At 39.1% G+C, this 24331-nt stretch overlaps 7 non-coding genes across 7 annotated transcripts; all 7 read left to right on the top strand.

Annotated features, from left to right (window-relative positions):
• Positions 1-652: 652 nt before the first annotated feature.
• trnaq-cug (transfer RNA glutamine (anticodon CUG)) lies at positions 653-724 on the top strand. The gene has a single exon. It is a non-coding gene; the product is annotated as a tRNA-Gln (tRNA).
• A 3133-nt stretch (positions 725-3857) lies between these two features.
• trnaq-cug (transfer RNA glutamine (anticodon CUG)) lies at positions 3858-3929 on the top strand. Its single transcript has one exon. It is a non-coding gene; the product is annotated as a tRNA-Gln (tRNA).
• A 3130-nt stretch (positions 3930-7059) lies between these two features.
• Positions 7060-7131, top strand: trnaq-cug (transfer RNA glutamine (anticodon CUG)). The gene has a single exon. It is a non-coding gene; the product is annotated as a tRNA-Gln (tRNA).
• A 5851-nt stretch (positions 7132-12982) lies between these two features.
• trnaq-cug (transfer RNA glutamine (anticodon CUG)) lies at positions 12983-13054 on the top strand. The gene has a single exon. It is a non-coding gene; the product is annotated as a tRNA-Gln (tRNA).
• A 3125-nt stretch (positions 13055-16179) lies between these two features.
• On the top strand, positions 16180-16251 carry trnaq-cug (transfer RNA glutamine (anticodon CUG)). Its single transcript has one exon. It is a non-coding gene; the product is annotated as a tRNA-Gln (tRNA).
• Positions 16252-19362: 3111 nt separating this feature from the next.
• trnaq-cug (transfer RNA glutamine (anticodon CUG)) lies at positions 19363-19434 on the top strand. The gene has a single exon. It is a non-coding gene; the product is annotated as a tRNA-Gln (tRNA).
• A 3132-nt stretch (positions 19435-22566) lies between these two features.
• Positions 22567-22638, top strand: trnaq-cug (transfer RNA glutamine (anticodon CUG)). The gene has a single exon. It is a non-coding gene; the product is annotated as a tRNA-Gln (tRNA).
• The last annotated feature ends 1693 nt before the right edge of the window (positions 22639-24331 follow it).

The following is a 24331-nucleotide window of genomic DNA, read 5'->3' as shown; positions in this document are numbered from 1 at the left end:
GGGATTCAAAAGTGAAGCCAAAATGTCATTTTTACAAGTTCAGCTGACATTCATATCTCTCCCAAGTTTTTTTCCTTACGATAAATGCGTTTTATAAAAGTAAACAATAAATAAACACCTATTAACACCTATAAACACCTGCAAGACTTTAGCGAGCTCTCAAACTCCTTTTAAAACTGTCTCCTCTGACTGAACGAGCGGAGCATAAAAGAGCACACTTCTCCGCTCAGATGGGGAACTTTCTGTCAGAGCTAGGTGAAACTCATGGAGAGCAGCAAATGTTTTCCTCAAAAAAAAAAAAAGCACCTTGAGTTGAGTGTAAATGTGGACAGTAACATAATATTCAAATGTTTTTCATTTTCAACAAAATGCAGTGTTTGCTGTGAAAGTATTCCCCTCGATTTATATACCACTTCATGACAATGCATTATCACTGAAAAAGCCTGCAGAATCTGATCCTCCAATGCAAAAATATTTTTAAATAAACTTTTTTAAAACGTCTCCTGACATAAAGAGAGACGTGTGTGCTTTGCTTTTACCACAAGTCTTATTTGTTGTACTTCCCTCCAATTGTACTGATGCATGCTCCAGATTTTCATCAGGATAGTCCGAGTTTTCTGGAGCCGATGCCGTGGGCTCGCCAGTCCACCGTGGTTCCATGGTGTAATGGTTAGCACTCTGGACTCTGAATCCAGCGATCCGAGTTCAAATCTCGGTGGAACCTGTTTGTCTGTCTTTCTTCATGGGCTCTTCAAATGCCAAATTCATGCCGGAGAATGCTTTAGCCACAACGCGTGCCTCATAGTCCTTCGGATAAAGGTGTTAGCCACATGTCTGGGGAATTGATAGTTCCTAATACCATATGCTTCCATTGGGTGCATTGAACTTCTCTTGACCCATGGTATACAGTTGCTTGGCATTTACATGTTGGCCCCATGGTTCAAAGCTTATGATCAGAAATATACTTCTAAATTAGGCCCAAATTTGACCCCATGGTGGAGCTAGAACGTTGGCAACACTTGGCCCAAGTTTGGTCAAACTGTTCCTTAGACCCTCCCCAAACAGTGTGCCAAATTTCACAGCTTTTTACCAGATGGTTCCATGGGCTCACATAGACACCCTAGCCAGAAGACGAAGAAGATGAAGATGAAGATGAAGATGAAGAAGAAGAAGAAGAAGAAGAAGAAACATAGAACAACAATAGGGTACCTAGGCACCTTCGGTGCTTGGCCCCCTAATAAACTTTTTAAAACGTCTACTGACATAATGAGAGACGTTTGCTCTTTTTCTTTTACCGTAAGTCTCATTTATTGTATTTGCCAACAAATGTAGTGATCCATGCTCCGTAGTTTGATCAGGATAGTCAGCGTTTTCGGGCGTCGATGCCGCTTGCGACGTCAGCTGTTCCGTGGTGGCGTGGTGGTTAGTGCTACGGACTCTGTATCCAGCGTGCCGAGTTCTAGTCTCGGTCGTGCCTACCCGAGCTCCTTTATGGGGATTAACTGCAAATACCAAAGAGCCAAAATCACAGTTCACAATGAAGTTTGCCTTAAAGTCATTAAGCCATAGTCGCTAGCCTCATGTCTGGGAATTTGATAGTTCCTTATGCCATTTGCCTCCGCCTGTCTAATAAGTGATTAACTGTCATCAAATAAAATCACTTTACACACATCCTCAATGGTGAAAAAAAATTCAGTGCACCATGGAAATGCGCTCTTTTATTTATTTATTTATTATACTGCTAATATTTGCAATAAACATTTCTTCCACAACACAATAAAGTCTGTAACAGCAATCTTTTGCACTAAGCAAATAATAGGCTATTCTACAAAACCAATCTGATAAAATCCAATGTTCAATAAATAATATAATTTATTACAATTATTAATTGCATTAAAAAGTTCTTTTAGTTCCATTTTAATGTACTGCAACAGGTCAAAGTCTATCTCAGTGAGTATATCAAAAGCGACTCGGCCAATCACTGTACATAGTGTACGGGTGGATGCTGTAACAGGGATTCCAAAGTGAAGCCAAAATGTCTCCGAGGCCCTCTAGTGGCTGACTGCAGTACATTTTTTAACTTTACGCTTTTCCATGTTTGTGAATGCGAAAAGACCCAACTTACATTTTAAGCTACATCTCTCCAGATTAGTTTTGGGGACAGAGCTTTGTCATTTTTAAAAGTTTTACTGGCGTTAACAATAAATAAACGGCCGTGGTGGATGAGGCGGTTGACAGTTTTGGACACGATAGTCAAGACCCATGTGGCAAAGCCATGTCTTGTTCTGCTGAAAACTGTACGTTACACCTTTGCCAAATCCATATGAACGGGACTAAAAGAGCAGTCATGAGTCATATCACAAGTTCAGTGCTGTAGCCAACGATTTATGTATGATGTGAAGAGGCTGGCTCCTTTTGCTCTTCGACTTCATGTTTTGTGGTGAGATTTAAAATTATATATTCTGGTAAAGGCTTAGCCAGTATGAATCAAGTGTGCTACAAGACTCTAACACCTTGCAAGAATTGTCAATAAAATCAGCCAAATGCTTACATGTTTCTTTGTGGGTTAATCGTACTGTGTACAAAAAAGATCAGGTTCAGTTCCATCCATGTGCTATTTACTCTAAGCTATTCCACCCCAAAGCTGACTTGTTACTATAAACTTCAACATGTACGTTTATAAGATCGTATGTAAAATATATGCTGGGGTACTACCTCAAAGTTGCCAATATGTGTGCAAAAAAAAGTATTTAATAGGCTACGCTATCAAAAGAGTAAACACAACTACAAGCCAAGTATACTTAATTATACTTTTCTTAACTATATCTTGATCAAAAGATTAAGTACAAATATAGGCCAAAATACTTAGACATTTCTGTATACTTGTCAGTACAAGCCAAGTATACTTAAGTATAATTTTATAAGAATATCTCTGATAAGTACATAAAAAGTAGACTGAAAGTATACTCTCTCATTATTAGTTTAAAAGACGTATACTAACAGCACACTTGAACAGACTTGTTTTGTGTAAGGTTGGATAAAGTCGTGTGCCAAATGCCATGAATGTAAATAAAACGGTGACAAAGCAAATTTAAAATACACCGTGTAAATACAGTGTTGAGTTTTCCCACCACATGTACTGAATAAAATATCAAAAGCGACTCGGCCAATCACTGTACATAGTGTACGGGTGGACGCTGTAACAGGGATTCAAAAGTGAAGCCAAAATGTCATTTTTACAAGTTCAGCTGACATTCATATCTCTCCCAAGTTTTTTTCCTTACGATAAATGCGTTTTATAAAAGTAAACAATAAATAAACACCTATTAACACCTATAAACACCTGCAAGACTTTAGCGAGCTCTCAAACTCCTTTTAAAACTGTCTCCTCTGACTGAACGAGCGGAGCATAAAAGAGCACACTTCTCCGCTCAGATGGGGAACTTTCTGTCAGAGCTAGGTGAAACTCATGGAGAGCAGCAAATGTTTTCCTCAAAAAAAAAAAAAGCACCTTGAGTTGAGTGTAAATGTGGACAGTAACATAATATTCAAATGTTTTTCATTTTCAACAAAATGCAGTGTTTGCTGTGAAAGTATTCCCCTCGATTTATATACCACTTCATGACAATGCATTATCACTGAAAAAGCCTGCAGAATCTGATCCTCCAATGCAAAAATATTTTTAAATAAACTTTTTTAAAACGTCTCCTGACATAAAGAGAGACGTGTGTGCTTTGCTTTTACCACAAGTCTTATTTGTTGTACTTCCCTCCAATTGTACTGATGCATGCTCCAGATTTTCATCAGGATAGTCCGAGTTTTCTGGAGCCGATGCCGTGGGCTCGCCAGTCCACCGTGGTTCCATGGTGTAATGGTTAGCACTCTGGACTCTGAATCCAGCGATCCGAGTTCAAATCTCGGTGGAACCTGTTTGTCTGTCTTTCTTCATGGGCTCTTCAAATGCCAAATTCATGCCCGAGAATGCTTTAGCCACAACGCGTGCCTCATAGTCCTTCGGATAAAGGTGTTAGCCACATGTCTGGGGAATTGATAGTTCCTAATACCATATGCTTCCATTGGGTGCATTGAACTTCTCTTGACCCATGGTATACAGTTGCTTGGCATTTACATGTTGGCCCCATGGTTCAAAGCTTATGATCAGAAATATACTTCTAAATTAGGCCCAAATTTGACCCCATGGTGGAGCTAGAACGTTGGCAACACTTGGCCCAAGTTTGGTCAAACTGTTCCTTAGACCCTCCCCAAACAGTGTGCCAAATTTCACAGCTTTTTACCAGATGGTTCCATGGGCTCACATAGACACCCTAGCCAGAAGACGAAGAAGATGAAGATGAAGATGAAGAAGAAGAAGAAGAAGAAGAAGAAGAAACATAGAACAACAATAGGGTACCTAGGCACCTTCGGTGCTTGGCCCCCTAATAAACTTTTTAAAACGTCTACTGACATAATGAGAGACGTTTGCTCTTTTTCTTTTACCGTAAGTCTCATTTATTGTATTTGCCAACAAATGTAGTGATCCATGCTCCGTAGTTTGATCAGGATAGTCAGCGTTTTCGGGCGTCGATGCCGCTTGCGACGTCAGCTGTTCCGTGGTGGCGTGGTGGTTAGTGCTACGGACTCTGTATCCAGCGTGCCGAGTTCTAGTCTCGGTCGTGCCTACCCGAGCTCCTTTATGGGGATTAACTGCAAATACCAAAGAGCCAAAATCACAGTTCACAATGAAGTTTGCCTTAAAGTCATTAAGCCATAGTCGCTAGCCTCATGTCTGGGAATTTGATAGTTCCTTATGCCATTTGCCTCCGCCTGTCTAATAAGTGATTAACTGTCATCAAATAAAATCACTTTACACACATCCTCAATGGTGAAAAAAAATTCAGTGCACCATGGAAATGCGCTCTTTTATTTATTTATTTATTATACTGCTAATATTTGCAATAAACATTTCTTCCACAACACAATAAAGTCTGTAACAGCAATCTTTTGCACTAAGCAAATAATAGGCTATTCTACAAAACCAATCTGATAAAATCCAATGTTCAATAAATAATATAATTTATTACAATTATTAATTGCATTAAAAAGTTCTTTTAGTTCCATTTTAATGTACTGCAACAGGTCAAAGTCTATCTCAGTGAGTATATCAAAAGCGACTCGGCCAATCACTGTACATAGTGTACGGGTGGATGCTGTAACAGGGATTCCAAAGTGAAGCCAAAATGTCTCCGAGGCCCTCTAGTGGCTGACTGCAGTACATTTTTTAACTTTACGCTTTTCCATGTTTGTGAATGCGAAAAGACCCAACTTACATTTTAAGCTACATCTCTCCAGATTAGTTTTGGGGACAGAGCTTTGTCATTTTTAAAAGTTTTACTGGCGTTAACAATAAATAAACGGCCGTGGTGGATGAGGCGGTTGACAGTTTTGGACACGATAGTCAAGACCCATGTGGCAAAGCCATGTCTTGTTCTGCTGAAAACTGTACGTTACACCTTTGCCAAATCCATATGAACGGGACTAAAAGAGCAGTCATGAGTCATATCACAAGTTCAGTGCTGTAGCCAACGATTTATGTATGATGTGAAGAGGCTGGCTCCTTTTGCTCTTCGACTTCATGTTTTGTGGTGAGATTTAAAATTATATATTCTGGTAAAGGCTTAGCCAGTATGAATCAAGTGTGCTACAAGACTCTAACACCTTGCAAGAATTGTCAATAAAATCAGCCAAATGCTTACATGTTTCTTTGTGGGTTAATCGTACTGTGTACAAAAAAGATCAGGTTCAGTTCCATCCATGTGCTATTTACTCTAAGCTATTCCACCCCAAAGCTGACTTGTTACTATAAACTTCAACATGTACGTTTATAAGATCGTATGTAAAATATATGCTGGGGTACTACCTCAAAGTTGCCAATATGTGTGCAAAAAAAAGTATTTAATAGGCTACGCTATCAAAAGAGTAAACACAACTACAAGCCAAGTATACTTAATTATACTTTTCTTAACTATATCTTGATCAAAAGATTAAGTACAAATATAGGCCAAAATACTTAGACATTTCTGTATACTTGTCAGTACAAGCCAAGTATACTTAAGTATAATTTTATAAGAATATCTCTGATAAGTACATAAAAAGTAGACTGAAAGTATACTCTCTCATTATTAGTTTAAAAGACGTATACTAACAGCACACTTGAACAGACTTGTTTTGTGTAAGGTTGGATAAAGTCGTGTGCCAAATGCCATGAATGTAAATAAAACGGTGACAAAGCAAATTTAAAATACACCGTGTAAATACAGTGTTGAGTTTTCCCACCACATGTACTGAATAAAATATCAAAAGCGACTCGGCCAATCACTGTACATAGTGTACGGGTGGACGCTGTAACAGGGATTCAAAAGTGAAGCCAAAATGTCATTTTTACAAGTTCAGCTGACATTCATATCTCTCCCAAGTTTTTTTCCTTACGATAAATGCGTTTTATAAAAGTAAACAATAAATAAACACCTATTAACACCTATAAACACCTGCAAGACTTTAGCGAGCTCTCAAACTCCTTTTAAAACTGTCTCCTCTGACTGAACGAGCGGAGCATAAAAGAGCACACTTCTCCGCTCAGATGGGGAACTTTCTGTCAGAGCTAGGTGAAACTCATGGAGAGCAGCAAATGTTTTCCTCAAAAAAAAAAAAAGCACCTTGAGTTGAGTGTAAATGTGGACAGTAACATAATATTCAAATGTTTTTCATTTTCAACAAAATGCAGTGTTTGCTGTGAAAGTATTCCCCTCGATTTATATACCACTTCATGACAATGCATTATCACTGAAAAAGCCTGCAGAATCTGATCCTCCAATGCAAAAATATTTTTAAATAAACTTTTTTAAAACGTCTCCTGACATAAAGAGAGACGTGTGTGCTTTGCTTTTACCACAAGTCTTATTTGTTGTACTTCCCTCCAATTGTACTGATGCATGCTCCAGATTTTCATCAGGATAGTCCGAGTTTTCTGGAGCCGATGCCGTGGGCTCGCCAGTCCACCGTGGTTCCATGGTGTAATGGTTAGCACTCTGGACTCTGAATCCAGCGATCCGAGTTCAAATCTCGGTGGAACCTGTTTGTCTGTCTTTCTTCATGGGCTCTTCAAATGCCAAATTCATGCCCGAGAATGCTTTAGCCACAACGCGTGCCTCATAGTCCTTCGGATAAAGGTGTTAGCCACATGTCTGGGGAATTGATAGTTCCTAATACCATATGCTTCCATTGGGTGCATTGAACTTCTCTTGACCCATGGTATACAGTTGCTTGGCATTTACATGTTGGCCCCATGGTTCAAAGCTTATGATCAGAAATATACTTCTAAATTAGGCCCAAATTTGACCCCATGGTGGAGCTAGAACGTTGGCAACACTTGGCCCAAGTTTGGTCAAACTGTTCCTTAGACCCTCCCCAAACAGTGTGCCAAATTTCACAGCTTTTTACCAGATGGTTCCATGGGCTCACATAGACACCCTAGCCAGAAGACGAAGAAGATGAAGATGAAGATGAAGAAGAAGAAGAAGAAGAAGAAGAAACATAGAACAACAATAGGGTACCTAGGCACCTTCGGTCCTTGGCCCCCTAATAAACTTTGTAAAACGTCTACTGACATAATGAGAGACGTTTGCTCTTTTTCTTTTACCGTAAGTCTCATTTATTGCATTTGCCAACAAATGTAGTGATCCATGCTCCGTAGTTTGATCAGGATAGTCAGCGTTTTCGGGCGTCGATGCCGCTTGCGACGTCAGCTGTTCCGTGGCGGCGTGGTGGTTAGTGCTACGGACTCTGTATCCAGCGTGCCGAGTTCTAGTCTCGGTCGTGCCTACCCGAGCTCCTTTATGGGGATTAACTGCAAATACCAAAGAGCCAAAATCACAGTTCACAATGAAGTTTGCCTTAAAGTCATTAAGCCATAGTCGCTAGCCTCATGTCTGGGAATTTGATAGTTCCTTATGCCATTTGCCTCCGCCTGTCTAATAAGTGATTAACTGTCATCAAATAAAATCACTTTACACACATCCTCAATGGTGAAAAAAAATTCAGTGCACCATGGAAATGCGCTCTTTTATTTATTTATTTATTATACTGCTAATATTTGCAATAAACATTTCTTCCACAACACAATAAAGTCTGTAACAGCAATCTTTTGCACTAAGCAAATAATAGGCTATTCTACAAAACCAATCTGATAAAATCCAATGTTCAATAAATAATATAATTTATTACAATTATTAATTGCATTAAAAAGTTCTTTTAGTTCCATTTTAATGTACTGCAACAGGTCAAAGTCTATCTCAGTGAGTATATCAAAAGCGACTCGGCCAATCACTGTACATAGTGTACGGGTGGATGCTGTAACAGGGATTCCAAAGTGAAGCCAAAATGTCTCCGAGGCCCTCTAGTGGCTGACTGCAGTACATTTTTTAACTTTACGCTTTTCCATGTTTGTGAATGCGAAAAGACCCAACTTACATTTTAAGCTACATCTCTCCAGATTAGTTTTGGGGACAGAGCTTTGTCATTTTTAAAAGTTTTACTGGCGTTAACAATAAATAAACGGCCGTGGTGGATGAGGCGGTTGACAGTTTTGGACACGATAGTCAAGACCCATGTGGCAAAGCCATGTCTTGTTCTGCTGAAAACTGTACGTTACACCTTTGCCAAATCCATATGAACGGGACTAAAAGAGCAGTCATGAGTCATATCACAAGTTCAGTGCTGTAGCCAACGATTTATGTATGATGTGAAGAGGCTGGCTCCTTTTGCTCTTCGACTTCATGTTTTGTGGTGAGATTTAAAATTATATATTCTGGTAAAGGCTTAGCCAGTATGAATCAAGTGTGCTACAAGACTCTAACACCTTGCAAGAATTGTCAATAAAATCAGCCAAATGCTTACATGTTTCTTTGTGGGTTAATCGTACTGTGTACAAAAAAGATCAGGTTCAGTTCCATCCATGTGCTATTTACTCTAAGCTATTCCACCCCAAAGCTGACTTGTTACTATAAACTTCAACATGTACGTTTATAAGATCGTATGTAAAATATATGCTGGGGTACTACCTCAAAGTTGCCAATATGTGTGCAAAAAAAAGTATTTAATAGGCTACGCTATCAAAAGAGTAAACACAACTACAAGCCAAGTATACTTAATTATACTTTTCTTAACTATATCTTGATCAAAAGATTAAGTACAAATATAGGCCAAAATACTTAGACATTTCTGTATACTTGTCAGTACAAGCCAAGTATACTTAAGTATAATTTTATAAGAATATCTCTGATAAGTACATAAAAAGTAGACTGAAAGTATACTCTCTCATTATTAGTTTAAAAGACGTATACTAACAGCACACTTGAACAGACTTGTTTTGTGTAAGGTTGGATAAAGTCGTGTGCCAAATGCCATGAATGTAAATAAAACGGTGACAAAGCAAATTTAAAATACACCGTGTAAATACAGTGTTGAGTTTTCCCACCACATGTACTGAATAAAATATCAAAAGCGACTCGGCCAATCACTGTACATAGTGTACGGGTGGACGCTGTAACAGGGATTCAAAAGTGAAGCCAAAATGTCATTTTTACAAGTTCAGCTGACATTCATATCTCTCCCAAGATTTTTTCCTTACGATAAATGCGTTTTATAAAAGTAAACAATAAATAAACACCTATTAACACCTATAAACACCTGCAAGACTTTAGCGAGCTCTCAAACTCCTTTTAAAACTGTCTCCTCTGACTGAACGAGCGGAGCATAAAAGAGCACACTTCTCCGCTCAGATGGGGAACTTTCTGTCAGAGCTAGGTGAAACTCATGGAGAGCAGCAAATGTTTTCCTCAAAAAAAAAAAATGCTTTAGCCACAACGCGTGCCTCATAGTCCTTCGGATAAAGGTGTTAGCCACATGTCTGGGGAATTGATAGTTCCTAATACCATATGCTTCCATTGGGTGCATTGAACTTCTCTTGACCCATGGTATACAGTTGCTTGGCATTTACATGTCGGCCCCATGGTTCAAAGCTTATGATCAGAAATATACTTCTAAATTAGGCCCAAATTTGACCCCATGGTGGAGCTAGAACGTTGGCAACACTTGGCCCAAGTTTGGTCAAACTGTTCCTTAGACCCTCCCCAAACAGTGTGCCAAATTTCACAGCTTTTTACCAGATGGTTCCATGGGCTCACATAGACACCCTAGCCAGAAGACGAAGAAGATGAAGATGAAGATGAAGAAGAAGAAGAAGAAGAAGAAGAAACATAGAACAACAATAGGGTACCTAGGCACCTTCGGTCCTTGGCCCCCTAATAAACTTTGTAAAACGTCTACTGACATAATGAGAGACGTTTGCTCTTTTTCTTTTACCGTAAGTCTCATTTATTGCATTTGCCAACAAATGTAGTGATCCATGCTCCGTAGTTTGATCAGGATAGTCAGCGTTTTCGGGCGTCGATGCCGCTTGCGACGTCAGCTGTTCCGTGGCGGCGTGGTGGTTAGTGCTACGGACTCTGTATCCAGCGTGCCGAGTTCTAGTCTCGGTCGTGCCTACCCGAGCTCCTTTATGGGGATTAACTGCAAATACCAAAGAGCCAAAATCACAGTTCACAATGAAGTTTGCCTTAAAGTCATTAAGCCATAGTCGCTAGCCTCATGTCTGGGAATTTGATAGTTCCTTATGCCATTTGCCTCCGCCTGTCTAATAAGTGATTAACTGTCATCAAATAAAATCACTTTACACACATCCTCAATGGTGAAAAAAAATTCAGTGCACCATGGAAATGCGCTCTTTTATTTATTTATTTATTATACTGCTAATATTTGCAATAAACATTTCTTCCACAACACAATAAAGTCTGTAACAGCAATCTTTTGCACTAAGCAAATAATAGGCTATTCTACAAAACCAATCTGATAAAATCCAATGTTCAATAAATAATATAATTTATTACAATTATTAATTGCATTAAAAAGTTCTTTTAGTTCCATTTTAATGTACTGCAACAGGTCAAAGTCTATCTCAGTGAGTATATCAAAAGCGACTCGGCCAATCACTGTACATAGTGTACGGGTGGATGCTGTAACAGGGATTCCAAAGTGAAGCCAAAATGTCTCCGAGGCCCTCTAGTGGCTGACTGCAGTACATTTTTTAACTTTACGCTTTTCCATGTTTGTGAATGCGAAAAGACCCAACTTACATTTTAAGCTACATCTCTCCAGATTAGTTTTGGGGACAGAGCTTTGTCATTTTTAAAAGTTTTACTGGCGTTAACAATAAATAAACGGCCGTGGTGGATGAGGCGGTTGACAGTTTTGGACACGATAGTCAAGACCCATGTGGCAAAGCCATGTCTTGTTCTGCTGAAAACTGGACGTTACACCTTTGCCAAATCCATATGAACGGGACTAAAAGAGCAGTCATGAGTCATATCACAAGTTCAGTGCTGTAGCCAACGATTTATGTATGATGTGAAGAGGCTGGCTCCTTTTGCTCTTCGACTTCATGTTTTGTGGTGAGATTTAAAATTATATATTCTGGTAAAGGCTTAGCCAGTATGAATCAAGTGTGCTACAAGACTCTAACACCTTGCAAGAATTGTCAATAAAATCAGCCAAATGCTTACATGTTTCTTTGTGGGTTAATCGTACTGTGTACAAAAAAGATCAGGTTCAGTTCCATCCATGTGCTATTTACTCTAAGCTATTCCACCCCAAAGCTGACTTGTTACTATAAACTTCAACATGTACGTTTATAAGATCGTATGTAAAATATATGCTGGGGTACTACCTCAAAGTTGCCAATATGTGTGCAAAAAAAAAGTATTTAATAGGCTACGCTATCAAAAGAGTAAACACAACTACAAGCCAAGTATACTTAATTATACTTTTCTTAACTATATCTTGATCAAAAGATTAAGTACAAATATAGGCCAAAATACTTAGACATTTCTGTATACTTGTCAGTACAAGCCAAGTATACTTAAGTATAATTTTATAAGAATATCTCTGATAAGTACATAAAAAGTAGACTGAAAGTATACTCTCTCATTATTAGTTTAAAAGACGTATACTAACAGCACACTTGAACAGACTTGTTTTGTGTAAGGTTGGATAAAGTCGTGTGCCAAATGCCATGAATGTAAATAAAACGGTGACAAAGCAAATTTAAAATACACCGTGTAAATACAGTGTTGAGTTTTCCCACCACATGTACTGAATAAAATATCAAAAGCGACTCGGCCAATCACTGTACATAGTGTACGGGTGGACGCTGTAACAGGGATTCAAAAGTGAAGCCAAAATGTCATTTTTACAAGTTCAGCTGACATTCATATCTCTCCCAAGTTTTTTTCCTTACGATAAATGCGTTTTATAAAAGTAAACAATAAATAAACACCTATTAACACCTATAAACACCTGCAAGACTTTAGCGAGCTCTCAAACTCCTTTTAAAACTGTCTCCTCTGACTGAACGAGCGGAGCATAAAAGAGCACACTTCTCCGCTCAGATGGGGAACTTTCTGTCAGAGCTAGGTGAAACTCATGGAGAGCAGCAAATGTTTTCCTCAAAAAAAAAAAAAGCACCTTGAGTTGAGTGTAAATGTGGACAGTAACATAATATTCAAATGTTTTTCATTTTCAACAAAATGCAGTGTTTGCTGTGAAAGTATTCCCCTCGATTTATATACCACTTCATGACAATGCATTATCACTGAAAAAGCCTGCAGAATCTGATCCTCCAATGCAAAAATATTTTTAAATAAACTTTTTTAAAACGTCTCCTGACATAAAGAGAGACGTGTGTGCTTTGCTTTTACCACAAGTCTTATTTGTTGTACTTCCCTCCAATTGTACTGATGCATGCTCCAGATTTTCATCAGGATAGTCCGAGTTTTCTGGAGCCGATGCCGTGGGCTCGCCAGTCCACCGTGGTTCCATGGTGTAATGGTTAGCACTCTGGACTCTGAATCCAGCGATCCGAGTTCAAATCTCGGTGGAACCTGTTTGTCTGTCTTTCTTCATGGGCTCTTCAAATGCCAAATTCATGCCCGAGAATGCTTTAGCCACAACGCGTGCCTCATAGTCCTTCGGATAAAGGTGTTAGCCACATGTCTGGGGAATTGATAGTTCCTAATACCATATGCTTCCATTGGGTGCATTGAACTTCTCTTGACCCATGGTATACAGTTGCTTGGCATTTACATGTTGGCCCCATGGTTCAAAGCTTATGATCAGAAATATACTTCTAAATTAGGCCCAAATTTGACCCCATGGTGGAGCTAGAACGTTGGCAACACTTGGCCCAAGTTTGGTCAAACTGTTCCTTAGACCCTCCCCAAACAGTGTGCCAAATTTCACAGCTTTTTACCAGATGGTTCCATGGGCTCACATAGACACCCTAGCCAGAAGACGAAGAAGATGAAGATGAAGATGAAGAAGAAGAAGAAGAAGAAGAAGAAACATAGAACAACAATAGGGTACCTAGGCACCTTCGGTCCTTGGCCCCCTAATAAACTTTGTAAAACGTCTACTGACATAATGAGAGACGTTTGCTCTTTTTCTTTTACCGTAAGTCTCATTTATTGCATTTGCCAACAAATGTAGTGATCCATGCTCCGTAGTTTGATCAGGATAGTCAGCGTTTTCGGGCGTCGATGCCGCTTGCGACGTCAGCTGTTCCGTGGCGGCGTGGTGGTTAGTGCTACGGACTCTGTATCCAGCGTGCCGAGTTCTAGTCTCGGTCGTGCCTACCCGAGCTCCTTTATGGGGATTAACTGCAAATACCAAAGAGCCAAAATCACAGTTCACAATGAAGTTTGCCTTAAAGTCATTAAGCCATAGTCGCTAGCCTCATGTCTGGGAATTTGATAGTTCCTTATGCCATTTGCCTCCGCCTGTCTAATAAGTGATTAACTGTCATCAAATAAAATCACTTTACACACATCCTCAATGGTGAAAAAAAATTCAGTGCACCATGGAAATGCGCTCTTTTATTTATTTATTTATTATACTGCTAATATTTGCAATAAACATTTCTTCCACAACACAATAAAGTCTGTAACAGCAATCTTTTGCACTAAGCAAATAATAGGCTATTCTACAAAACCAATCTGATAAAATCCAATGTTCAATAAATAATATAATTTATTACAATTATTAATTGCATTAAAAAGTTCTTTTAGTTCCATTTTAATGTACTGCAACAGGTCAAAGTCTATCTCAGTGAGTATATCAAAAGCGACTCGGCCAATCACTGTACATAGTGTACGGGTGGATGCTGTAACAGGGATTCCAAAGTGAAGCCAAAATGTCTCCGAGGCCCTCTAGTGGCTGACTGCAGTACATTTTTTAACTTTACGCTTTTCCATGTTTGTGAATGCGAAAAGACCCAACTTACATTTTAAGCTACATCTCTCCAGATTAGTTTTGGGGACAGAGCTTTGTCATTTTTAAAAGTTTTACTGGCGTTAACAATAAATAAACGGCCGTGGTGGATGAGGCGGTTGACAGTTTTGGACACGATAGTCAAGACCCATGTGGCAAAGCCATGTCTTGTTCTGCTGAAAACTGTACGTTACACCTTTGCCAAATCCATATGAACGGGACTAAAAGAGCAGTCATGAGTCATATCACAAGTTCAGTGCTGTAGCCAACGATTTATGTATGATGTGAAGAGGCTGGCTCCTTTTGCTCTTCGACTTCATGTTTTGTGGTGAGATTTAAAATTATATATTCTGGTAAAGGCTTAGCCAGTATGAATCAAGTGTGCTACAAGACTCTAACACCTTGCAAGAATTGTCAATAAAATCAGCCAAATGCTTACATGTTTCTTTGTGGGTTAATCGTACTGTGTACAAAAAAGATCAGGTTCAGTTCCATCCATGTGCTATTTACTCTAAGCTATTCCACCCCAAAGCTGACTTGTTACTATAAACTTCAACATGTACGTTTATAAGATCGTATGTAAAATATATGCTGGGGTACTACCTCAAAGTTGCCAATATGTGTGCAAAAAAAAGTATTTAATAGGCTACGCTATCAAAAGAGTAAACACAACTACAAGCCAAGTATACTTAATTATACTTTTCTTAACTATATCTTGATCAAAAGATTAAGTACAAATATAGGCCAAAATACTTAGACATTTCTGTATACTTGTCAGTACAAGCCAAGTATACTTAAGTATAATTTTATAAGAATATCTCTGATAAGTACATAAAAAGTAGACTGAAAGTATACTCTCTCATTATTAGTTTAAAAGACGTATACTAACAGCACACTTGAACAGACTTGTTTTGTGTAAGGTTGGATAAAGTCGTGTGCCAAATGCCATGAATGTAAATAAAACGGTGACAAAGCAAATTTAAAATACACCGTGTAAATACAGTGTTGAGTTTTCCCACCACATGTACTGAATAAAATATCAAAAGCGACTCGGCCAATCACTGTACATAGTGTACGGGTGGACGCTGTAACAGGGATTCAAAAGTGAAGCCAAAATGTCATTTTTACAAGTTCAGCTGACATTCATATCTCTCCCAAGATTTTTTCCTTACGATAAATGCGTTTTATAAAAGTAAACAATAAATAAACACCTATTAACACCTATAAACACCTGCAAGACTTTAGCGAGCTCTCAAACTCCTTTTAAAACTGTCTCCTCTGACTGAACGAGCGGAGCATAAAAGAGCACACTTCTCCGCTCAGATGGGGAACTTTCTGTCAGAGCTAGGTGAAACTCATGGAGAGCAGCAAATGTTTTCCTCAAAAAAAAAAAGCACCTTGAGTTGAGTGTAAATGTGGACAGTAACATAATATTCAAATGTTTTTCATTTTCAACAAAATGCAGTGTTTGCTGTGAAAGTATTCCCCTCGATTTATATACCACTTCATGACAATGCATTATCACTGAAAAAGCCTGCAGAATCTGATCCTCCAATGCAAAAATATTTTTAAATAAACTTTTTTAAAACGTCTCCTGACATAAAGAGAGACGTGTGTGCTTTGCTTTTACCACAAGTCTTATTTGTTGTACTTCCCTCCAATTGTACTGATGCATGCTCCAGATTTTCATCAGGATAGTCCGAGTTTTCTGGAGCCGATGCCGTGGGCTCGCCAGTCCACCGTGGTTCCATGGTGTAATGGTTAGCACTCTGGACTCTGAATCCAGCGATCCGAGTTCAAATCTCGGTGGAACCTGTTTGTCTGTCTTTCTTCATGGGCTCTTCAAATGCCAAATTCATGCCCGAGAATGCTTTAGCCACAACGCGTGCCTCATAGTCCTTCGGATAAAGGTGTTAGCCACATGTCTGGGGAATTGATAGTTCCTAATACCATATGCTTCCATTGGGTGCATTGAACTTCTCTTGACCCATGGTATACAGTTGCTTGGCATTTACATGTCGGCCCCATGGTTCAAAGCTTATGATCAGAAATATACTTCTAAATTAGGCCCAAATTTGACCCCATGGTGGAGCTAGAACGTTGGCAACACTTGGCCCAAGTTTGGTCAAACTGTTCCTTAGACCCTCCCCAAACAGTGTGCCAAATTTCACAGCTTTTTACCAGATGGTTCCATGGGCTCACATAGACACCCTAGCCAGAAGACGAAGAAGATGAAGATGAAGATGAAGAAGAAGAAGAAGAAGAAACATAGAACAACAATAGGGTACCTAGGCACCTTCGGTCCTTGGCCCCCTAATAAACTTTGTAAAACGTCTACTGACATAATGAGAGACGTTTGCTCTTTTTCTTTTACCGTAAGTCTCATTTATTGCATTTGCCAACAAATGTAGTGATCCATGCTCCGTAGTTTGATCAGGATAGTCAGCGTTTTCGGGCGTCGATGCCGCTTGCGACGTCAGCTGTTCCGTGGCGGCGTGGTGGTTAGTGCTACGGACTCTGTGCCGAGTTCTAGTCTCGGTCGTGCCTACCCGAGCTCCTTTATGGGGATTAACTGCAAATACCAAAGAGCCAAAATCACAGTTCACAATGAAGTTTGCCTTAAAGTCATTAAGCCATAGTCGCTAGCCTCATGTCTGGGAATTTGATAGTTCCTTATGCCATTTGCCTCCGCCTGTCTAATAAGTGATTAACTGTCATCAAATAAAATCACTTTACACACATCCTCAATGGTGAAAAAAAATTCAGTGCACCATGGAAATGCGCTCTTTTATTTATTTATTTATTATACTGCTAATATTTGCAATAAACATTTCTTCCACAACACAATAAAGTCTGTAACAGCAATCTTTTGCACTAAGCAAATAATAGGCTATTCTACAAAACCAATCTGATAAAATCCAATGTTCAATAAATAATATAATTTATTACAATTATTAATTGCATTAAAAAGTTCTTTTAGTTCCATTTTAATGTACTGCAACAGGTCAAAGTCTATCTCAGTGAGTATATCAAAAGCGACTCGGCCAATCACTGTACATAGTGTACGGGTGGATGCTGTAACAGGGATTCCAAAGTGAAGCCAAAATGTCTCCGAGGCCCTCTAGTGGCTGACTGCAGTACATTTTTTAACTTTACGCTTTTCCATGTTTGTGAATGCGAAAAGACCCAACTTACATTTTAAGCTACATCTCTCCAGATTAGTTTTGGGGACAGAGCTTTGTCATTTTTAAAAGTTTTACTGGCGTTAACAATAAATAAACGGCCGTGGTGGATGAGGCGGTTGACAGTTTTGGACACGATAGTCAAGACCCATGTGGCAAAGCCATGTCTTGTTCTGCTGAAAACTGGACGTTACACCTTTGCCAAATCCATATGAACGGGACTAAAAGAGCAGTCATGAGTCATATCACAAGTTCAGTGCTGTAGCCAACGATTTATGTATGATGTGAAGAGGCTGGCTCCTTTTGCTCTTCGACTTCATGTTTTGTGGTGAGATTTAAAATTATATATTCTGGTAAAGGCTTAGCCAGTATGAATCAAGTGTGCTACAAGACTCTAACACCTTGCAAGAATTGTCAATAAAATCAGCCAAATGCTTACATGTTTCTTTGTGGGTTAATCGTACTGTGTACAAAAAAGATCAGGTTCAGTTCCATCCATGTGCTATTTACTCTAAGCTATTCCACCCCAAAGCTGACTTGTTACTATAAACTTCAACATGTACGTTTATAAGATCGTATGTAAAATATATGCTGGGGTACTACCTCAAAGTTGCCAATATGTGTGCAAAAAAAAGTATTTAATAGGCTACGCTATCAAAAGAGTAAACACAACTACAAGCCAAGTATACTTAATTATACTTTTCTTAACTATATCTTGATCAAAAGATTAAGTACAAATATAGGCCAAAATACTTAGACATTTCTGTATACTTGTCAGTACAAGCCAAGTATACTTAAGTATAATTTTATAAGAATATCTCTGATAAGTACATAAAAAGTAGACTGAAAGTATACTCTCTCATTATTAGTTTAAAAGACGTATACTAACAGCACACTTGAACAGACTTGTTTTGTGTAAGGTTGGATAAAGTCGTGTGCCAAATGCCATGAATGTAAATAAAACGGTGACAAAGCAAATTTAAAATACACCGTGTAAATACAGTGTTGAGTTTTCCCACCACATGTACTGAATAAAATATCAAAAGCGACTCGGCCAATCACTGTACATAGTGTACGGGTGGACGCTGTAACAGGGATTCAAAAGTGAAGCCAAAATGTCATTTTTACAAGTTCAGCTGACATTCATATCTCTCCCAAGATTTTTTCCTTACGATAAATGCGTTTTATAAAAGTAAACAATAAATAAACACCTATTAACACCTATAAACACCTGCAAGACTTTAGCGAGCTCTCAAACTCCTTTTAAAACTGTCTCCTCTGACTGAACGAGCGGAGCATAAAAGAGCACACTTCTCCGCTCAGATGGGGAACTTTCTGTCAGAGCTAGGTGAAACTCATGGAGAGCAGCAAATGTTTTCCTCAAAAAAAAAAAAGCACCTTGAGTTGAGTGTAAATGTGGACAGTAACATAATATTCAAATGTTTTTCATTTTCAACAAAATGCAGTGTTTGCTGTGAAAGTATTCCCCTCGATTTATATACCACTTCATGACAATGCATTATCACTGAAAAAGCCTGCAGAATCTGATCCTCCAATGCAAAAATATTTTTAAATAAACTTTTTTAAAACGTCTCCTGACATAAAGAGAGACGTGTGTGCTTTGCTTTTACCACAAGTCTTATTTGTTGTACTTCCCTCCAATTGTACTGATGCATGCTCCAGATTTTCATCAGGATAGTCCGAGTTTTCTGGAGCCGATGCCGTGGGCTCGCCAGTCCACCGTGGTTCCATGGTGTAATGGTTAGCACTCTGGACTCTGAATCCAGCGATCCGAGTTCAAATCTCGGTGGAACCTGTTTGTCTGTCTTTCTTCATGGGCTCTTCAAATGCCAAATTCATGCCCGAGAATGCTTTAGCCACAACGCGTGCCTCATAGTCCTTCGGATAAAGGTGTTAGCCACATGTCTGGGGAATTGATAGTTCCTAATACCATATGCTTCCATTGGGTGCATTGAACTTCTCTTGACCCATGGTATACAGTTGCTTGGCATTTACATGTTGGCCCCATGGTTCAAAGCTTATGATCAGAAATATACTTCTAAATTAGGCCCAAATTTGACCCCATGGTGGAGCTAGAACGTTGGCAACACTTGGCCCAAGTTTGGTCAAACTGTTCCTTAGACCCTCCCCAAACAGTGTGCCAAATTTCACAGCTTTTTACCAGATGGTTCCATGGGCTCACATAGACACCCTAGCCAGAAGACGAAGAAGATGAAGATGAAGATGAAGAAGAAGAAGAAGAAGAAGAAGAAGAAGAAACATAGAACAACAATAGGGTACCTAGGCACCTTCGGTCCTTGGCCCCCTAATAAACTTTGTAAAACGTCTACTGACATAATGAGAGACGTTTGCTCTTTTTCTTTTACCGTAAGTCTCATTTATTGCATTTGCCAACAAATGTAGTGATCCATGCTCCGTAGTTTGATCAGGATAGTCAGCGTTTTCGGGCGTCGATGCCGCTTGCGACGTCAGCTGTTCCGTGGCGGCGTGGTGGTTAGTGCTACGGACTCTGTATCCAGCGTGCCGAGTTCTAGTCTCGGTCGTGCCTACCCGAGCTCCTTTATGGGGATTAACTGCAAATACCAAAGAGCCAAAATCACAGTTCACAATGAAGTTTGCCTTAAAGTCATTAAGCCATAGTCGCTAGCCTCATGTCTGGGAATTTGATAGTTCCTTATGCCATTTGCCTCCGCCTGTCTAATAAGTGATTAACTGTCATCAAATAAAATCACTTTACACACATCCTCAATGGTGAAAAAAAATTCAGTGCACCATGGAAATGCGCTCTTTTATTTATTTATTTATTATACTGCTAATATTTGCAATAAACATTTCTTCCACAACACAATAAAGTCTGTAACAGCAATCTTTTGCACTAAGCAAATAATAGGCTATTCTACAAAACCAATCTGATAAAATCCAATGTTCAATAAATAATATAATTTATTACAATTATTAATTGCATTAAAAAGTTCTTTTAGTTCCATTTTAATGTACTGCAACAGGTCAAAGTCTATCTCAGTGAGTATATCAAAAGCGACTCGGCCAATCACTGTACATAGTGTACGGGTGGATGCTGTAACAGGGATTCCAAAGTGAAGCCAAAATGTCTCCGAGGCCCTCTAGTGGCTGACTGCAGTACATTTTTTAACTTTACGCTTTTCCATGTTTGTGAATGCGAAAAGACCCAACTTACATTTTAAGCTACATCTCTCCAGATTAGTTTTGGGGACAGAGCTTTGTCATTTTTAAAAGTTTTACTGGCGTTAACAATAAATAAACGGCCGTGGTGGATGAGGCGGTTGACAGTTTTGGACACGATAGTCAAGACCCATGTGGCAAAGCCATGTCTTGTTCTGCTGAAAACTGTACGTTACACCTTTGCCAAATCCATATGAACGGGACTAAAAGAGCAGTCATGAGTCATATCACAAGTTCAGTGCTGTAGCCAACGATTTATGTATGATGTGAAGAGGCTGGCTCCTTTTGCTCTTCGACTTCATGTTTTGTGGTGAGATTTAAAATTATATATTCTGGTAAAGGCTTAGCCAGTATGAATCAAGTGTGCTACAAGACTCTAACACCTTGCAAGAATTGTCAATAAAATCAGCCAAATGCTTACATGTTTCTTTGTGGGTTAATCGTACTGTGTACAAAAAAGATCAGGTTCAGTTCCATCCATGTGCTATTTACTCTAAGCTATTCCACCCCAAAGCTGACTTGTTACTATAAACTTCAACATGTACGTTTATAAGATCGTATGTAAAATATATGCTGGGGTACTACCTCAAAGTTGCCAATATGTGTGCAAAAAAAAGTATTTAATAGGCTACGCTATCAAAAGAGTAAACACAACTACAAGCCAAGTATACTTAATTATACTTTTCTTAACTATATCTTGATCAAAAGATTAAGTACAAATATAGGCCAAAATACTTAGACATTTCTGTATACTTGTCAGTACAAGCCAAGTATACTTAAGTATAATTTTATAAGAATATCTCTGATAAGTACATAAAAAGTAGACTGAAAGTATACTCTCTCATTATTAGTTTAAAAGACGTATACTAACAGCACACTTGAACAGACTTGTTTTGTGTAAGGTTGGATAAAGTCGTGTGCCAAATGCCATGAATGTAAATAAAACGGTGACAAAGCAAATTTAAAATACACCGTGTAAATACAGTGTTGAGTTTTCCCACCACATGTACTGAATAAAATATCAAAAGCGACTCGGCCAATCACTGTACATAGTGTACGGGTGGACGCTGTAACAGGGATTCAAAAGTGAAGCCAAAATGTCATTTTTACAAGTTCAGCTGACATTCATATCTCTCCCAAGATTTTTTCCTTACGATAAATGCGTTTTATAAAAGTAAACAATAAATAAACACCTATTAACACCTATAAACACCTGCAAGACTTTAGCGAGCTCTCAAACTCCTTTTAAAACTGTCTCCTCTGACTGAACGAGCGGAGCATAAAAGAGCACACTTCTCCGCTCAGATGGGGAACTTTCTGTCAGAGCTAGGTGAAACTCATGGAGAGCAGCAAATGTTTTCCTCAAAAAAAAAAAAGCACCTTGAGTTGAGTGTAAATGTGGACAGTAACATAATATTCAAATGTTTTTCATTTTCAACAAAATGCAGTGTTTGCTGTGAAAGTATTCCCCTCGATTTATATACCACTTCATGACAATGCATTATCACTGAAAAAGCCTGCAGAATCTGATCCTCCAATGCAAAAATATTTTTAAATAAACTTTTTTAAAACGTCTCCTGACATAAAGAGAGACGTGTGTGCTTTGCTTTTACCACAAGTCTTATTTGTTGTACTTCCCTCCAATTGTACTGATGCATGCTCCAGATTTTCATCAGGATAGTCCGAGTTTTCTGGAGCCGATGCCGTGGGCTCGCCAGTCCACCGTGGTTCCATGGTGTAATGGTTAGCACTCTGGACTCTGAATCCAGCGATCCGAGTTCAAATCTCGGTGGAACCTGTTTGTCTGTCTTTCTTCATGGGCTCTTCAAATGCCAAATTCATGCCCGAGAATGCTTTAGCCACAACGCGTGCCTCATAGTCCTTCGGATAAAGGTGTTAGCCACATGTCTGGGGAATTGATAGTTCCTAATACCATATGCTTCCATTGGGTGCATTGAACTTCTCTTGACCCATGGTATACAGTTGCTTGGCATTTACATGTCGGCCCCATGGTTCAAAGCTTATGATCAGAAATATACTTCTAAATTAGGCCCAAATTTGACCCCATGGTGGAGCTAGAACGTTGGCAACACGTGGCCCAAGTTTGGTCAAACTGTTCCTTAGACCCTCCCCAAACAGTGTGCCAAATTTCACAGCTTTTTACCAGATGGTTCCATGGGCTCACATAGACACCCTAGCCAGAAGACGAAGAAGATGAAGATGAAGATGAAGAAGAAGAAGAAGAAGAAACATAGAACAACAATAGGGTACCTAGGCACCTTCGGTCCTTGGCCCCCTAATAAACTTTGTAAAACGTCTACTGACATAATGAGAGACGTTTGCTCTTTTTCTTTTACCGTAAGTCTCATTTATTGCATTTGCCAACAAATGTAGTGATCCATGCTCCGTAGTTTGATCAGGATAGTCAGCGTTTTCGGGCGTCGATGCCGCTTGCGACGTCAGCTGTTCCGTGGCGGCGTGGTGGTTAGTGCTACGGACTCTGTATCCAGCGTGCCGAGTTCTAGTCTCGGTCGTGCCTACCCGAGCTCCTTTATGGGGATTAACTGCAAATACCAAAGAGCCAAAATCACAGTTCACAATGAAGTTTGCCTTAAAGTCATTAAGCCATAGTCGCTAGCCTCATGTCTGGGAATTTGATAGTTCCTTATGCCATTTGCCTCCGCCTGTCTAATAAGTGGTTAACTGTCATCAAATAAAATCACTTTACACACATCCTCAATGGTGAAAAAAAATTCAGTGCACCATGGAAATGCGCTCTTTTATTTATTTATTTATTATACTGCTAATATTTGCAATAAACATTTCTTCCACAACACAATAAAGTCTGTAACAGCAATCTTTTGCACTAAGCAAATAATAGGCTATTCTACAAAACCAATCTGATAAAATCCAATGTTCAATAAATAATATAATTTATTACAATTATTAATTGCATTAAAAAGTTCTTTTAGTTCCATTTTAATGTACTGCAACAGGTCAAAGTCTATCTCAGTGAGTATATCAAAAGCGACTCGGCCAATCACTGTACATAGTGTACGGGTGGATGCTGTAACAGGGATTCCAAAGTGAAGCCAAAATGTCTCCGAGGCCCTCTAGTGGCTGACTGCAGTACATTTTTTAACTTTACGCTTTTCCATGTTTGTGAATGCGAAAAGACCCAACTTACATTTTAAGCTACATCTCTCCAGATTAGTTTTGGGGACAGAGCTTTGTCATTTTTAAAAGTTTTACTGGCGTTAACAATAAATAAACGGCCGTGGTGGATGAGGCGGTTGACAGTTTTGGACACGATAGTCAAGACCCATGTGGCAAAGCCATGTCTTGTTCTGCTGAAAACTGGACGTTACACCTTTGCCAAATCCATATGAACGGGACTAAAAGAGCAGTCATGAGTCATATCACAAGTTCAGTGCTGTAGCCAACGATTTATGTATGATGTGAAGAGGCTGGCTCCTTTTGCTCTTCGACTT

This window comes from Pangasianodon hypophthalmus, chromosome 1, assembly GCF_027358585.1.
Source record: "Pangasianodon hypophthalmus isolate fPanHyp1 chromosome 1, fPanHyp1.pri, whole genome shotgun sequence".
Taxonomy (NCBI): domain Eukaryota; kingdom Metazoa; phylum Chordata; class Actinopteri; order Siluriformes; family Pangasiidae; genus Pangasianodon; species Pangasianodon hypophthalmus.
This window is presented reverse-complemented; position numbering and strand designations above follow the sequence as displayed.